Source organism: Zeugodacus cucurbitae, chromosome 5 (assembly GCF_028554725.1).
Source record: "Zeugodacus cucurbitae isolate PBARC_wt_2022May chromosome 5, idZeuCucr1.2, whole genome shotgun sequence".
Classification (NCBI taxonomy): Eukaryota; Metazoa; Arthropoda; class Insecta; order Diptera; family Tephritidae; genus Zeugodacus; species Zeugodacus cucurbitae.
The window spans coordinates 761,140-779,695 of NC_071670.1; the positions used below are offsets into that span (position 1 = coordinate 761,140).

The following is an 18,556-nucleotide window of genomic DNA, read 5'->3' on the forward strand; positions in this document are numbered from 1 at the left end:
TGCTGGGCCTTCAGTTGGTTATTGTCAGTGTATATACAAATATCTCTGCAACAACAACAACAACATGACCATTAGCTTGTTTTGACTGCCTCACTCCGCGCGTGGCATTGACATTAGGTGTGTGCTGTGAAATTGTGCGCAACAAAATTTCAGCGCATGCAAAGTCACAGTCCACGAAAGTGAGTGGAAACGCATTGAAAAAGCAGATTGCTCAAAGCCATACCAACAAAACAGCAGCAACAAAGTATGGAGCAGTCACTAAAGTGTGCTGAGGAAACGTTCACAGCCTACGCCAAAGCCGTGCAGATTTCCGTGTTGCATGCAACTCGTTGTTGTGTGTATGTGCTGTTGTTGCAAGAACTCAAGATCATTGCCATTTAAGGTGTGCTGTGGCTTTTGTACTGCTTCCCCGCACCCACATGAGTCTCTTGGGCGCATGCGCAGCTCGTTTTGGCTTTGTGGCAGCAACAAGTGCGCCGTTTATGCCACACCACGGCATTCAGTTGCACACGCGCAGATCACCTCATCCTTTGTTGCATTCTTCTGCATATTCCGCCGTCGATTTTTTTCTTGTTGCATGTTCGCATTGCTATTTGTTGCTGCAACACAAAAATGTTGCTACCAATTTACGTAGAATTACGAGGCATGTGTGTGGCAAACCTAACAAGTTGCTGCCACAAACGTGCAACATGCATACACGCCAATGCAATTGCATAGTGATTGCAACAACAACAACGTATTTATTTTATTTATTAAATAAATTGCACACTTCGCACTCGCCTTTGCCTAGTTGGCTCAGTCAGTTGCCAGCGCCTGTGGCCTTGTTGGGCGGCGGCATATGCACGCCGCTGATCTCCACTTTGCTTTGCATTTGTTGTTGGTGTAATTGTGTGTCGTTCTTTTCGTTGTAGCCATTTTCATTACTAATGCACGCTCGCTCGCTTTGGCAATGATGACTCATGTGCTGCCGTTGCTCTTGCTTTCCTTTGCTTTTGTTGTTGCAAATAGTTGGCAATGCGATTTTCGCATTTATAGCTTATTGAAGGCTGTCGAAGCGTGAGTGGTGGCAGATTTCAATTTGTAAAAATCGACAATTTATTTGCCGTTCGGTTTTTTATTTTCCAATTCGAGCTGTGTAGCAACTAATTTGGCTGTTGTCGGCGATTGTGGCAAGATTGTAGGTGTTTAGCGTATTTCATGTTAGTTTATTCATTTAGTTTTCTCAGTGTTTCAGTGCCAAGCCAAATAAATGAGTGTTTTTGGCAGTAAAGTGCAAATGAGTTGCAAGATAAATGGGCACCGTGTGTTGCTGTGGCCTTTTGTGCTGACGATTTGGCAATTTGCGTGGTGGGAAACAGAGCGTGTGTAGCGAAAAACTGAAGATAATTATTGTAATTATTTCCAAAAATCTTTTTGGACACATTAGCCACCACAGTGAACTGTTTGTATGGAGCACAAAAAAACGTCCAAAAAGGTTTACAATATAAAAAAGCTTTTTAAAGAGCTTTTATTGTAGACCCGTTGTTTGGTTTTTAATATAGAAAATGAATCTTAAAAGTGAAAAGTAAATAAAAGTTAAATAAAAATTTCAGAAACCTTTTAATAACGACAAGAATATCAAAGCTCGCTCTGAAGGCTTAACGAAAACTTCGCCTATAGCGCAAAATATGCTGCTAAATAACATATATTGTCAAAGCTTTCCCTTAATTATGAAAGCTCTATTATTTTAACTTTATTATTCATTATTTTGTTTATCAAAATTATATTAATTAAGTCGCGTAGAACCCTATAGCTATTGAATAAAAAAATTTGCGAAAGCTTTCACTTAATTGTGAAAGCTCTATTACAAGTTTAGCAAAATATGCACTTGGAATAATGTTGTCATTACTATGTATTATACCGGTGTCTTTAAGTCACTTAGATATTTCTTAACCTCAAAAGCTTTCACATCCTAAGCTAAGCTTTCACTAAAAGTATAGAATAATCAGCAACTTCTTCTATGTGCTAAGTAAAAGTGTCGATTTGAATACTGATTAATTAAAAAAAGTTGTTGCTGGTCTACAATTTGTAAAGGTGGTTCCGTGTGAAGCGTGGTTACCATGTTTATGAATGAAGCAGTAATTTACAAATCAAGCGAATAAATTGTGAACACAACTACGAATAACAAACAGAAGCTGGACAAGTGCAGAGTCTTCGGCGATAGAGAAATATTTAATAAATTAATTAACAAAATACTACAACAAAAAGCTGAATGTAATAATGAGAATATAGTGGAGATAAAAAGTGATGTGAATAACACAAATACAAAGCGTATAAAATTTAGAAATCAATGTTGAACAACTTGTAAATTGATACGCGCAGCAAGCAATCGGCCATTTCATTTGATACGTAATGACAGTTAATCACATGACTAAAGATTCAATGGAAGCAGCAGGTAAACGAAAGACAACAACAAACATGATATATCTATCGAAGCTTAATAGTAAACAGTGATGAATGGAGCAGAGGGTTTAAAATGTTCAATGAAACTGCGGTCATGAAATCTTAAATGAAATGGGGTTTTACACAGCTTAGTCATATTTTGATATTTAGGCAGATGAAAAGTAGTGTCAAAAACAGAGATTAGATAAATTTGATATTTCTAGGCGTCTAAAAATTTAAACTTGTTCATATGAGGATTCAGGATCAGTAATTTAAAATCAATTAATCCAGCATATGCTTCAGAGTTTATCGCCGTCCTTTTAACTGCTTTAGATTACATAAACCTGCTGAAAATTTCAATCCGCATCGCAACGAGATGCGCCCAACTTCTATTTGCTCAGCCAAAGTTCTATTTGCGCTAAAAGTTGTAATTTTCCTTTCTGCTAGTGTTATGTCAACACTTGCTGTTTGTTTTTTGTTGCCTTGCTTGCCCGAACTTGCGACATCGTTCAGCTGAGTTTATAGCCCACAGCGCTTTCGTCATGTTGGCAGTTAATTAACAAAAGTGTTAGGAGCATAACTGTAGCCAATCGAGTGGCATCCCGCTGGGGAGATGGAGTGAGAAGTGAAAAGTTGTTGAACAGAAGAAAAGTTGAAAAGCGCAAAATAACAAATGAGCTGGAGCAGCAGAGGAAGTAGTTTAAGGTCTTGGCGCAGACAATTTAATAAAATAGGAAAATAGGAAATAAAAGTGTGCGGAAACTTTGCAAGGTCAAACTTGGACAAGCTTAAGCGATGAACCCGCTGTGTAAAATCTGTTAGATAAAAGTTCAAGTTGATAACACTGCCACAAAGGCTTGCCTATGATTGCCACAAACGGAAATTGCTTAATGATTGTCAAGAAATTGCAACGTGAAATGGAAACTATTCGGTATGAGTAAGAGAAGACTTGTGTTGCAAGCATCAATGAAACGGCCTTCGGACAACAGTTGGCGTGGAACGTGCGAGAATTCAAGCGGCTACAAAGCAGAGCGCAGGCAGCTAGCCGGTGAAGAGCAACTGTATGGCGGCAAAGGGAAGGGCAGTTGCCGCAACACAGTGGAACAGAGGACCGTGGTATGAACCCCATGGTATGAGTTAATTAAAGGAAATGAATTAAAAAATAACTGAAAAAATAGCTGAATGAGCTGAGCATAAGCAATGAATGGACGAAACGATCAATGAAGGATGTGTAGTGCCGGCGTAAAGAAGATATTTTAGACAAATTTCAGAATGTGCATAAAACAGTAGTTAAAAGAAACGAAGTAATATAAAATATTTTGAATGGATTCTTTGAATAGTTGGTCAAGCCCAGATGAAATGGTTAAAAAGTTCTAAAGAAAGAGCCGGAAGAAGCCCGTCTAATTCAGCTTGTGATTATGTAAAAGTGGTTATTACTTGCGTAAAGTATATCATTATTTGCAGCATCTCCACTTGTGCGGTAATAACTGGGCAGTTTCTAGCGAAAAAAAGCGCCATAAACCGCCTATTCTCATTGCAGTTAAACTTTAGCGCTTAAGGGCAGGTCTTTAAATGTTTTAGTTCTCCTAATTGTTTACTAATTTTTTATATAAATTTTAGAATATTTCAAAATTTATTTTTTCATTTATTTTGACTGTTTTACTGCCATTATTAGCCTGCAGCTTTGAACCTGTCTAGGTTAATATACATATAATTATGTAGTTTGTATCCACAAGCCACGGAAAGAATCTGCGTTATTTTCGACGGCAAATTATAGCTATCGCGTTATGTTTTAGTTTCTACGAGCTAGAAAATTGGACAGCAAGCGAAAAAAGATGAAAAAAAATATATTTAAGACAAAAAGCAGCTGAACTGACTGACGCCTGAACCCTTCACACTTGCCAACAACACTTTGAACTCGGCTAATTGAGTTTCTATTACCAAGAAACTATAAGCAATTAAGCGCTTTTTTCATACGTGAATAAATCATTTTAGCGCACCGGTAGTGTGTTGGTGAAATATTAATGAAATAAAACATCTCCAAAAGTCACAAAAAACGACAAAAAATGGCTGTGAGGTGCTTGTATTTGTTTTGACTGTCATTTGTGGACACCAAAACGCAAATATTTTCATAAACAACAACACGCAGACTTGATTTGCGGAGTTACAAGTTAATTTCTCACAGCCTCTAATTGCTTGGCGCGATTTGTTTTTGTAAAACATACATATGTAAGCATAATAATCATAATTAGGCACAGCACGCATTTATTATGTCTTGAGAAGAATGTCTGGCAAAAAAAAAGACTCTACAAACTTTTGGTTTTGCCTGCAGATAAATCATTTACTGCAGTGAAATTTGAGAAAACCATCCAAAATCTACTCGGATGCTGTCAACAGCGACTGAATGGACTGTTGAGCCAGCGCTTGATTCCGTACGGATCGGAAAAAACTATTTTAATTTAAGCTTGAAAAAGGAGAAGTGATTTACGCGGCGGAAGTTCACTTCCTCACTCCTCAGTAGGCACAAACCAGCGAAGTGACTGGAACTTTACAATAGAGTCCAAGCGCTTTGTCGATTCATAAGGGTCTTGGCTATCCGTCAGGAGTTGGAGGTGCAGCTGTCTAAGTGAGACTCTTTGCGAAGATCTACCCCTTGGCCTAACTTAACGTAACTTCTTCAAGGAGCCTAAATGATTTGACCCGAGCCGCGCTCAACCTATATCTCTTCTGTAATCTTCTTCGATTTTTGTTTTCTCTAAAATAAATTCATAGTGAATGTTTAATCATAAGCCTCGGTCAATTTATGTCAGCGGTATATACTTTTGAGCTTAGATTGTCATATACTAGCCCGTCTATTTATGATGAAATTAATACCTTTCATTTTAATTCTTTCTACTAAGCTATAAACTGTTAGCTTTACGACATCAATAAAGGCACACAAAAGTATTTCTGCTGAATTCAGCAACATTTCATTCTAGATAGAGAGAGTTAAGCACGGGTGTACAGCAACTTGGGCTGGCTTGATAACGGTAGCCGGTAACCGGTTTAGGGAATTTAATTAATTAGCGTAATTTGTCAAGCTTTGACAAGCAAAAAGATAAACGAAACAGGAGAGAAGCAGAGTCAGTCAACAGTTGTAAACTAAGGAAGTGCTTCGACAGCAAGCAGCTATTGAGTTTGGGCCATGTAAGCTCGGTAGCCACAACTCAAGCGCACAAATTGGCTAGTGAACCGTCAGCGAAATGTTGTTTACAAATTTTAGCTATAATTTAAGAATTAATTTCATGCATAAATATGCAGTGAATGTGCGCGCACAGATGCGGAAAGCAGCCGTGTTGTTGCAAAGGGATGCCTAGCGATGCTGGGCAGCCGTTAACTCCATGGCCATATAATTGAAATTCCTGCGGCGCACTCATTGTTGCATTCACCGGCGCTCAGTATTTGCAAGAGTTGTAAATTTTCTGGAAATGTTGCTGTTGTCAGAAGGCATCATCATCATTACATACAATTTCCACACCGTCGTTGTCTACTTCTGGGCGCCAACTGCCAGTCGAGCCGCGATGCTGCGCAGATACTCACATTGGCGTTGCGGACAGTGCACACGCTGCCATTTTGTGTGTGTGTGCTTAATCGGCCGGCGCAATCGCACTATGCAACATTTAATTTAAGCTGTTGCACATACCAATTTCGCAGCGGAGTGATTTTTTTACGCGCCAGCGCAAACAATGTGATTTTTATTGTTATTATTGCATTTATTGCCATCATTATGGCGGCCACAGCGATCGATACAGCGCTGCAATCGCGTAGGTAACAATATTCGCTTGTTGTTGTTATTGCTGTTTTTTGTAGTAACAGCGTTGCTGTGATGCGCCGCCGTGATAATTTTGCGCCAGCGGCAACATACGCTTGCCACACCGCCTCATGGCAGCTACATGGCAGCAACAAATATTACTTGCTACAGTGCTGCCATGTTTTTTTTATTTTTATTTCTGCGTTAAAGGTAAATAAAAATCACAACGAGCGCCGGTAATTGTGGGTATAGACACATGTGTACTTGTAGATATATATTTATGCCTCTCTTCACCGTCGACTGCCCTTGTATAGTTGTTGTTGCTTTGCACTGTTAATTGTTATCTACATTTTCGTAATCAATATTTTCTTATTTAATGATCACTTGGCGAGTTGTTGCAGTTGTTGTGCATTGTTTGTACATTTAGGTATCAGTTAAGAACGCAGTCGACAGCGCTGCCGCCGTCGCTGCTTTTTGCTATGCAATTAATTGCTAGGAAATCACAGTCCAATTGTAGTTGTTATTGTGTATTTTCAAATTATTTATTTATCGTAATTCTTTTGCTTGTTTAGGCTGTGAAAATCAGGTAATATTTTTGTCTCAGTGTAGATGGAAGTACTCACCTTGGTATTCTTTTTCAAAATGTGTGATTGCTGTTGTACAATGTCAGTACTCGCCTTAGCTAGATAAATTCTGTGTCCGCATACTGTATAAATAGCTGAAAAAGAGAGAAAAACAATAATATTAGAAATTAAAAAAAAATAAATAAAAAATATATTTTTTTTTCGTACACAGAACTTCTCGCAGTGTAATTTAAATTCACTAGTGACTAAGAGATCACATTCATAAAATAGTTTAACCTTTCCACAACAACCTCCTCTGCAATAAAGTGCCATTTTCGTTGTTTAGAATGCTACCTATGAAGTTGTTTAACACTTCTGGTGACCCCACAATGCACTGCTCCACACAAAACAGTAGCCAAAAGGAAAATACGAAAACATACTCATGCAAACAACAGCAGCAACTACCGCAAACCGCAGAAACAACAACAAAAAATCAGTATCCACGCTGCAGTGGCGCGTGCGTACAGCATAATGCTTGCAACACAATGTGGCACAGTCGCACGCGCTCACACACAAGCTTACACGTTGCAAAATGCCAGCAGATTTGCAGTCGCCAGCGAATAATTCTGTTGAGAGTGGGTAAGGAGGCATTTAAAGCGGGCAGGCATTGACAATAACAAATGCAAAAAAAGCGCCAAAAAAGGCATTCAAAGCAAGAAAATTTATTTATACAAACTTCTAGTCGCATTGTTGTTGCTATCATAAATAAAGCATCTGCATCAAGAATTTGCAAACGGCGGCCAGGGTCGCTCACAATGCTCGCCAGCTTGTTTGTCATTGTATACCTACTATTATTATTTTTGTTGTTGTTAGCAACGCTTGTCATTGCTGTTGTTGACTATTTGCGCAATTAAGCTTAATTTGTTGGCGTTACGCGCAAACTGTGGCACAGCGTCGCTTTGTTGGCGCGTAGCGGCTGAAGTGAGTCACTCAATCAAGCGAATTGCTTGACCTGATTGCCTGCCAGGCGGCTCTATAGCAATAGCAAATGACAGATGCATAGTTGAAGCGCTGCTAGTTGAATTGCCGCACGCAAATTGCCAATTCGCGTATTGAAAATCGCGCACGCGTGCCAGCGCCGAGCGGATGTGACGCTATGCTGTCGATGCGCTGATTTCGAATGGTGCGACTAACGGTAGCCAAAGCTAGTAGGCAGGAAGCCATGCAATTAGACGCCACACATAATCACGCGGCTATTTATTGGACGCTCAATTTGCCATGAATCACAGCGAAAGAGTGCCAATGAAGAGCTGAGCTGAGATCTGGCTATATTTAACGATGTGTTTTAGATTAGCCGTGATTGAATGAGCTTCGCGCAAATTGACTATTGAAGTTGTCGTGCTGATCAAAGTATGACTTTCCGTCTCCTTACATACCTAGCAGAGGAAATTGAGGATAAACTATTATCTAACTATCTGACCATTTTCGACTCAATAAAGCGACAAATTTTCGGCTGACATTTACTGAGTTCACTTAATATAAATAGTATAGTTAACAATTTGTCCCGCAACCTAACTTTTTTGCTCCATTAGCTGCCTATCAACTTACTCGTCTCTCTCACACTTATTTTCATGAGCTTACGGTATACAAAGTCTCTCGAAAACATTAGCCAGACCGTAACTGAAACTCTTTCTTTATCTTTATGCTGTTGTTTTTCATTGAAAAGCTACGAACGTGTGTTAATTATCTACTCAAATTGCTTCAATTAAATTTATTCGCTTAATTAACGTCTAATCATTGCAATTTTTTAGTCAATTAAGGTCTAATAATAGATTTTTTAATTGTTGGACAATATCAGTAGGAGATTTATTGATTTTGTTCTATATATACGCTTGAAATTTCTCACTTTTGCGCATTAATTTCGTATCTTTCGTATTTTTTCATATATTTTTACTTATTTTTTACCTTATTATTATATTCTCTCTCGAAAAGCTCACAAAACCGGATTTAATCAGCTTAATAATTATTTGTATTTATCATAAATGTGCGAAATTGAAAATAAAAATAATAAATACAAATAATTCAGATATGAAATTACAAAAAAAAAAAATCATCTAGCGAGTATTGATATTGATTGAAAAAAAATGAGCTGAATACTTAGAGCTAAAAAACTGAAACTGAAAATGTTGATTTTTTTGCAGACACATTCCTCTGGCAGTTAAAAAAAATTGCCAAAAATTCCAAGATAAAAGTCAGCAAACAAAATTTAATGCATTATTCGTGTAGAATTCCGATATATTAAATATTTATTTTATTGCAGTTAAGTAAATATTAACGCTTATCTTCTGTGCTATGTGAAAAAAGAGCAAAGCAGTACATTTGAAACATGGAGGGTCACTAAACGAACATTTTTGAGCGGCTTAACCTTCAATTTCAATGTCAAACGATACAGGGGATCTGCCAACTAACGAATATCCGTGGTATGTTCATCAGTTTTACCCTGATAAAGACATCCGCTATAGAGCAGACCTACTGTTTCATATAACCCTCGATGTTGGTACTGTTTGAGTTCTTTTAGACTTAAGAACTAGTAAACATGGAGTGATTCATTTTTTAACCCTTTATCGTTTTAACTCTCCAAGTACAATGTTATTTTTCGCTCTTTTAAACGTAACGGTTGAATTTTTGAAAACATGCTAAACTGATATTTTCTATTATGAAGATAGGTTAGAAAAAACGATTTCTTTCTGGTCTTGGTCAACAAGGGGTTAAAGTGTTCGTAAATATCTGTGATCTATCGCTAACGAGTAGAAATTTAGCGAATAAATACTGTAATGAAAAACTTTGAAGTATTTCATTCTCAATTCGCTGGAATTTTCTCCTTTGCTCATCCGTTTTCAAGTGAAATTTTGGATTTTCTTTTAATGTCCGGCCTTTACTAGTTCCAATATATACTCAAAAAGTTGCTAAATTCCCAAAAATGTTTTTGAAAAAATAGTGATTTTCATAATTCTTACTTTTATTTAAATAAATACTTAATTTTTCCGCTAACTGTTCGCAATGAAAATATAAACCGAAAAATATTGCACAACAACTGCAACATACAACATTACCGAACAGCCGAGGGTCTATGTGGAAAATATAGCGAGTGAGATTTCGGTGTGTGTGTGGGGAGAATGAGTTGTAGCAATCAATGTTTGTTGTGCAGTGGTTTTTGGTTGACTTTTCGTATGTGGCAAGTAGCAGTTGGCGGCCAGCGTTAATAAAAAAGTCACGAAAATAGCACGTGAACAGTTCGGGGGAAGACACACCGTTGCGTGCCGACTGCCAAAATATAAAAATATTGTATATATTGTATATAGACAAATGCACTAGAGCTGTCGGAAATTTGTAGCAATATGAGGTGGCAGCAACGCGCAGTTGTTGCTGGTGGAAAATAAAGTATAAATATTATGTAATTTTCAAATCAGCTGCAATGCGAATAAAAATCACATTTCATTGAAGAATTATGAGGTAGTAAAAATGAAAGTATTGTGCGCCGAACTGCATTTGCTGCATGTAAATATGTAACTAAGTAGATATATATGCGACTTATAAAAATGTTGCTGTGATTGCTGTGTCACTGTTTAATCAGTTGAAGACTCGTAGGTATTTCTAACACTTGTTCTTCCACGATTTTTATTGCTTGTTTAATTTTCTGTCGAAAATCGGCGGCCATCAAATGGGCCGCGAAGTGCCGTAGTTAATAAATTATCGCCTAAATAAGCACCGAAAATCAGAGATAATTTTTTTCTATTTATTTTTCTTCTAATTTCCACGCTACGACACAATTAAGCATGCGAACGCGGGGCCACACGCCGCCAGCCCAACCAAGCAGCGCCTGTCACACATATTCTTTTTATATTTTCATAAACATAACGGCACCTTTAACTGAATTATGTTGACACAGAGCTTTTGCTTGTGCTTTATTTAGCTTCCTTTAAACTCTAAACTATATTTTTATGCGCTCGCAGCGAGATATTTGAGGGAAATTTTGACTTTTCGCTAGTGGCCTATTTAAATTGTTTATGCCTGGTCTAATTAATATAAATTATTTTTATTATGCGGTGTGGGGTTGGCGTTAAAGGCAGCGTTGACAGCGTCTAGTGCATTGCTGCGCTTGTTGTTGCTGCTTTACTTTGATATTAATTATTTAGGAATGCATTAAATTTGATATTTTTTTCTTCATTTAAATATTGTAGAAGAATACATACAATATATATGTATATTTAGTTGGCATTTCGAAATCTTAAATATTTCTGTCTAGCACACATACAGCTATACATATATATGGTGTGCCGTTAGTTGTTGTAGGTGGCTCTGTGCGCTTGTCAGTAAATGAAAAATGAGCTATGAGAAATTGTTGAAGACATTTTATGCCAAAAGTAACAACAAATTTTCTAAGAAAACATTGCGCATAACAAGCAAATGAAATTCTTGAACGCCAACTAAGCTGCCTGATGCACATTCCACAGCGAGAATCGAAAATACATTTTGAAAATTCGAAAATGAGTTTGGTGCCAAAGGGGGCGAAAACACAAATGATTGCAAAGATTAGAAAAATGTTTTGAAAATATTGATGTAGCGTAAAAATGGCAGAATGTGAAGGAACATTGTACTAAAATTAATTTTTTGGTTCGAAAATATTCATATTATTTATTCAAACACTTTTTTAAATCTGGCATTTTTCAATCACTAAATCGATTTCGAACACTTGAAAAATATAAATTTTTGAATTTAAAATCCATTTTTAATACACAAATAATTCTAGTTTCTATTTCGCTATCATTCTACTTCGACTAAAAGCTTTAAAATCGACATCGGCAGCAAAAAAAAAATCCAAAACTGCTACAATTCAAAAGTTTTACGACTTTTTAATAAATTTCGATTAAAGCTTTGAGTGTCGTAGAACTATAAGAACCGGCGTCTAAACGCGCACGAAATTACAATAAATAAATAATAAAAAATTAAACACTTAACGAGCCAATTTATAAGCGGCGGCGTGATTGGCTATAAAAGCAATGTTTTCTGAGTGAGCTCCAGCATAAATGAGCTAATAAATGGTATGTATGTATGTAAAATATACTAAGCACCACATTTATACACAGTTGCCGCGTTTAACAACCGACTAATGGCGTGGCAATAAAATTTCAGCCAAATAAAATTGGCAAAATTAGTGAAATTACCAAGTGATTTTAAGTGATCAGTAGTGATCGACCGACACGCGCATCGATCCAGCAGCGATCAGCGAGCGTCGATCGCGCACACAATGAGTAATTGGTCGAGCGCCGTGCCGCTACGCAGCGGCTGAAACGAAGCGTGTTTTGCTAGCTATTTGAACGCTGATAGTTGGTGGTTTTTGTGATGATGGCTAAGCGTTCACGGTTGACGCATATCGCGCGCCTTGAGCGGAACTGCCGGTCAGCAGGTGGGGCCACCCGCACCTGGAAAGCTTTCCAGTCGTCAGCGTCCATTTATTGTGTTTGCTTTATTAGTTTTCTCTTCCGCTGCCACTATTGTTTGTTGGTGGCAATTGATCGATAATTGCGCTAACAACAACTCAATTAACCCGCTCGCTCGATGCCACCCGCTGTGCAACGCGTTCGCCAGCTGTTAGCAACAACAAACTTTCGCATTTATTGCCGAGGTGTGAGATTCGTTGGTGGCGCCATTTAGTGCGCTTAAGTGTGCGCTAGTCACCGAGAGAGCTTTTTATTAGCCTTTAGATTTATTGTTTCCGAATTGTTTATATGTGTGCAAAATAGTTTTGGCTAAGTTTATAGTTTCAGAAGAAATGTGGGCGGAAATTTTAACTGTTTTATAATTCGTTTATTTTTCGATTCGTTGAGTGGGCTGTTTGCTGCTTTGTGTGTGGTTTTTTATTCAAATTTTAAATTTCAAATTTCGTTTGTCCGCATTCTTTGGCAGCAAGTAACTGATTATTCGGCAATTATGCGTCACTTTTAGCTGTGTTAATTTTTGCAAATTGTTTTTTACTGCTTAATTATACTTTTTTCCAACGCTTTGTTGTTCAACGAAAACATTCCGTTGTGTTTTTAGGCATTTCAAGCATGCAAATTAACTCGACCACCAAAATAGACTTAATTAATTTAAATTAATTAGAATTTTTGTAGCGCCGTTTAAATGCGTAAATTATGTATGTATATGTATGCGCTGATTTGTTACGAATTAGAAAAATTAGCATGATTAAAAATGTAAAAATTTAAAAACAAATATTTTGAGCTTTTTCCCATATTAATTTACTGCTTTTTTTATTTCTGATGCAGAAATCGATAAGCTACACAACCTTTGCGACTTGTAAAATCAGAAGTGTGATCCTATATATAAAATAAACAAATTTCTTTAGGTTAAGTTCAGAGATTTCAATGACTTATAGAAGTCAGAAGTAAAATAAATTTTAATTAGCTTAAAGCTATAGAACTCTTGTCCCTTTTTACCAAACTAACCTAAACTCCACTGTAAAACACAAACCAAATGTAACGACTTCAATGTCTAGGTGATTTCATGGATAAGGCGAACTCACCATATTACCACTGGAAACTCCCTGCAATCCTGAAACATGAAAACAATGAATCGAAAGGTAAACGTCATTACTCTAAAAACATGTTCCCTGAAATGTTAAGTCAGTAATGTCAACAGCGCGTAGAGTCGCACTCATTACTAGCCTTCATCGCATTTTATTTTATTTTTATTTATAATTCAATTCCAAATTCATAACTCACAAGCTTATTGAAGTCGAAAAACATCGGTCTTTGTAATTTAATATTTATACAACTTATTTCATATTGTTTACCATTCTTATGTTCGAACCCATACCTTTTTTCCCCGACTCTAAAAAAAAAATCCAAACCCGCCACCAAACTCAACCGAAATGCTACACATTAGCTACTCTAAAAAATACTGCATTCTTAAAGCCCGCGTTTAGCGATTTTTAGCAACGACGACCCGCAGTCGTCGCACACGCGTCACGCGTCCTCATCCTCCTCATCGTGTTTGTGTTTACTAAGGCTTATTAATTTTATTATGGCTCGTAAATTAGCATTTCATGCAGCGGCAGCTACGGCTGCGCAGTGACCACTCCGCGCGATAATGAGCTTGCTGCCAACTTGGGTTGTTTCGGTTTTGCTGTTCTCTCTATATCATGCCAGCCTGTTTGTCTTCTTGGTGTCAGTTTTCTTGCGCCACGTCGCTCCTTCCTCACTTCCTCCAGCCAAAATGGCATCTAGACCATTTTCATGCTTTACGGTCTCTTGAATCGCGTCCGTTTTTGTTGCTGTTTTACTGTTGTGTCGTGTTTTATTGTTGCAATGCACTGTTGACGACGACGCTTATTGTAACAACATTCCTTTTAGCAAATTCAAAAGCAAATAATGTTTTTTGCAGTCGCCTGCTAATCGTTGCGGAAAATCGTGTTAATATTGCTTGACATTTGCTGTCTCCATGCTTCTTGCTTATTTTTGCAAATGCTTTTAGCTACGCTGTGCCAAAGCTTGAATTTGCGAAATTCGTTCATTATTATTCGCCTCTATCGCTCCTCCTTTTCCCCATAAGTCCGGTGCGCACTTTTTTGTATGTACAAAACGTATTTCGATATCTTTTTATTAATCCGCTGTGACGTCAGCCAATTGAGTTGTGTACGCTGGGTTTTCGGTGTATGAAATTACAACATTTATATTCGCACAAGCGATTTATAATAAAATATATTTGTTTAATGCTCTGTGTGGCAGAGTGAGGGGAATGTTGAAATTGGCTAATGAGCTCATTTGGTTGCATTTAATAGGCAAGTTTGACGTTCGTATTTGGAAGCTTTCGCGTTCGATTATGACGGCTTTCACATTTATTCAGAAATCATTCATTCACACTTGAGTTGTGAATTAGTAATACTGTGCAATGGAAGTTCTCAAAACTTACATGTAAGTATCTTTCAGAAATTGATATAAACTTCAAATGACTTATCAAAGTAGACTAATCGAGCTTTCACTGGTCTTTAAACTTTGTTACGAATATACGTGATTACTAAAAAGCTCACGAAAGCTTTATGAACTAAAGCTGGCTCGCCAAGTACTACAATTATTATATATTCAGTTTTTAGAGCTTTCAGAAGCTTTCACATTATTGAACCACATTTTTAAAATATAGCAAAATATTTCACCTTTCTTTTTAGGCTCATTGCCAACTGATAAATGTCAGCGCCTTAATAGACAAATATTTAACAAACAAAAAAGGTTAAAATTGCTTACTAGTCATTTTCCACGATTGCATAGCTTTCCCTTTGAGTGTGCAATAAATTTTGAGTCTCAGCTACAAGTTTTTGTTGCCCCTTCATATCTTCCAGTTACTTTGTGGCGCTCATATATCACACAACTCGACTGGCAACGTTGTCAAATGCTCAGCAGTCAACTGCTGACACGTCATGACTCACGTTGCAAGCATTTTTATCCCTTTCAACACTTGGGTATAATGCTTTTTGATATTTGTTTTCCTTTTTTCGAATTTGTTTTGCATTTGCATTTTTGCTGTGTTTCAAGTGTTTTCATTTTCTCTTTTTCGCATTTCGTACGCTGCGATATTTGTTTGCATCTTAAGTTGTTCGCTTTCATTTGTGCACCGTAGCAAACCATGTTGCAACTCGCAAGACAACGCATTCCAAGTCCGCAACTCAAGCGCCCGTTCGTTCCACAGTCTGTGTCGCCTCCTCTATTGCCTTAACCGAAACTGCAACATTTATCTTACGCTCACTGTCCTTTCGCTACTTTAACTTCGACTCAGTCCGCTTCGTTGGTCCGTCTGTGGCATGGAGCCGTGTCTTTATTCCCTTTCTTACGCTGTTGTTATTGTACGCGTTGTTGGGTTTAATGCCATTTTTTTATTGTCAACAATTCATGCTGTGCTTGGAATTTTTCACGCTGCATATTTTCACAGTCTTTTTCTCTTCTTACTCTTTTTAGTCGATTTCCTCTGTCTCTTTATAACAAGTTTTTGCTCTCGTCTTATCTGCAGTTAGGGTATACTCGTTACATTGTAATTGTTGCTCGTTTTTTATCGCTGTTGTTATACGATTTACTTGGATTGAATGCTCTACTTACAACACGCTTACTTATTTCGTATGCGTTTAATGTCGACGTTGTTGTTGTACGTGTTGTTTTTCTGCGCAGTGTTCTTTGGGAAATGTCAACAATGTGACATATGTAAGTTGACTTTTTTGTTCATTTACCCATTTTAGTTTTAATAGCTAGTCAAGGTGTTGGCACGCATAACTAAATAACACCGAGAAGCAATGCAGCTAGCTTGGCTGATAGTAAGTAGATAGACAGACACTAATAACTGCTGCAGAAAGGGCTAAGTACAAGTTGAAAAGAGTACTTGTAATGCTGAGGAAGAGTTGAGCGGATATAGCAAAAAGAATGGAGGAGGAGCATAGGTTTTTATAAGCATTTTCAAGCCATCAATCCCAAAAAGCTTTCTAAGAAATTGAGAAGTCAGTCTTAGATATACTACACTACAGTCATGCTTAAGTGACGCTTTGCTCTAAATTGCTCTAGTACGAATTTTAAACTAATCTTATAAAGCTTTGAGATAAAGCTTTTAGCATCTGAGACTGATAGATGAGCTTTCGTTGCTTTTAGAGCTAGTTGAGTGTCAGACAAGTACCTATAAATTAGTATAAAAGCAATCTCCAGATTTTCTAAGACATGTCTCTTATGTGAGTCCACTGCAAAGCTTTTACCAATAAAGCTTTTGTAAACTTTCAAACAGCAATAACTTTGTTTATGATGCTTTCAGTTTTAAAAAAGTATTTAAAAACTCATAAACTCTTCGTACCGCTCGTATAAATTTGATTGATTGAATGAAAAGTTTTTCAATGAGCTTTGACTTCCTTCCTGAAAAAGCTTACAACCGTACTTTCAAATTAATAGATACTTAATTGAGGTTTTTTTAGAAATGTGCGCACTTTGATTTATTGCGCCGTTATATCGAATTTCACATTTTTTCAACACACACACAGAAATAACTGCGAACAAAAGCTATTCATTCAGAAAACAATAATCTTTATGAATCAAGTGACAAGATAGATATTCACTGAAGTGAGTGTATGGCTTGCGCGCTGAATACCGCGTTGGGAAGCCATCAATTTTTTTATTATTTGACAGTAAAATTGCTTGGGGAATAAAGCAGATATTTAAACAAAAAAATTATATATTTTCCAGTGCCTTTTGTCTGACGAAATTAGTAAGCGTATATACGTTTTTCTTGGGCAATTTACATATGTAAGCCTGTAAGGTAGAGTGTTGTTTTACGCAGTCGGCGAGCGTACTTCATTGAAGAAGCTGGCATTTACGGTTAAATATGCTAATAATAAACAGACACGTCTGTGTACTACGCTTCCAACGGTGAATGGGGCGCATGATGAGCGCTGAGAAGTCGTTGCATGCCAATCCAAAGCATGGTGGAAATTCAAGCTTTTTCAGTTGTCGAAATCATGAATGAAACTCGGCACTCAAGCGAGCTACAACGCGTTCTATTTTAATAAAATTTATCTGTTTTCTCGGAACCATAAACCTTACGTTTTATGTGTCAAACGACATAGCTGATGATTCCACTTGGTATTTCCTGCCTTGCATTTTGAGCTTGTCTTTGCCAAGCGTTTAGGGCGCGTTAATGGCTTGTAAAAAGCGCTTTGTCCAACTAATAGCCAATAAAGCCAACACAATTCACCAATTTTCGATTATTTCCCTCCAGTTTTGTGTAAATTGTAAAGCAATAAGGCCAACGCTCAGCAGCCCACGCGCGCCGAATGACTTGCGACGGCTACACTTCAACACCTCTTAAAGAATCCTCAACAATTTACGATGCTAGACAAACTAAGTAGCGTTTTAGTGACAACGTTTTACACACACACACGTGTACAGATAAACAACTGTGGCCAACAGGTTTATCGCGCCCCAGCAGCAGCAGCTACTTAAATGGCTGCTTTATGACCGCTTCGTTTTAGCTGTTCATTGACGTCTGCGCTGAGCTACTTGTACCTGTGTGCTGGTTCGCTAGTCGCTGTCGCCACTGACAGTTTTAAATGATTTCCAATTAACTCGAACTAATGCTATTCAAATGACAGTTAGGTATTGAATAACAACGCGCCGCAGGCTAAATCGCTTGTCGCCGCGTCTGATGGAGGACGGTGGACGGCAGATACAAGCGCGCTTACAAGCCTAAATGGACTGATAGTGTAGAGGCATTCGAAAGTCAAGCGCGCAGGTAGTGAATTTGGACCAAACGCTAGTTAGGTTACTAGCCCCGAACGCAATCAGCTACGCAGGAATTCACCTGCGGCTACACAACCCCGTCTCTCGTCTGCTTGCAACAGCGCTGATTTTAATCAAAATTCTTCCCTTCAACTGCTGCGCTGTGAGTGTGTTGCAAGTATTTAGCGGCTAATGGTTTTCTCGCCAGCAGCTGAGTGGGCGAGATTTTCAGTCGATTTTCTAATTATTTTTGGGGATAAAAACTATAAATCACACGAAACGCAAATGCGGCAGGCGTTTAAAATGAAAGTATTTCTTTGATGTAATAATGTGCTGTACGCGCTCACTATTTACTTGCTCGGTAACTTGAAAAACAAAAACAAATTTTAAAATTTTATTAGCTTTGCGGCGTTGCTTTTTTGTGTGGGCAGTCGAGCGTATCACAAATTAGGAAAACCTGGTAGCAAGCTTAGAACTTCAAA

General features: G+C 37.7%; 1 protein-coding gene across 4 annotated transcripts in view; it reads right to left on the minus strand.

Annotated features, from left to right (window-relative positions):
* Nucleotides 1-18,556, minus strand: part of LOC105212688 (interference hedgehog) — a 73,912-nt gene that overhangs the window by 18,148 nt on the left and 37,208 nt on the right. For all 4 annotated transcript variants that reach the window (XM_011184833.3, XM_054232291.1, XM_011184835.3 and 1 more), the window contains one exon: nucleotides 6,835-6,929. The gene's annotated coding sequence lies outside the window, so the exon portion shown is untranslated. The remainder of the gene's footprint in view (nucleotides 1-6,834; nucleotides 6,930-18,556) is intronic.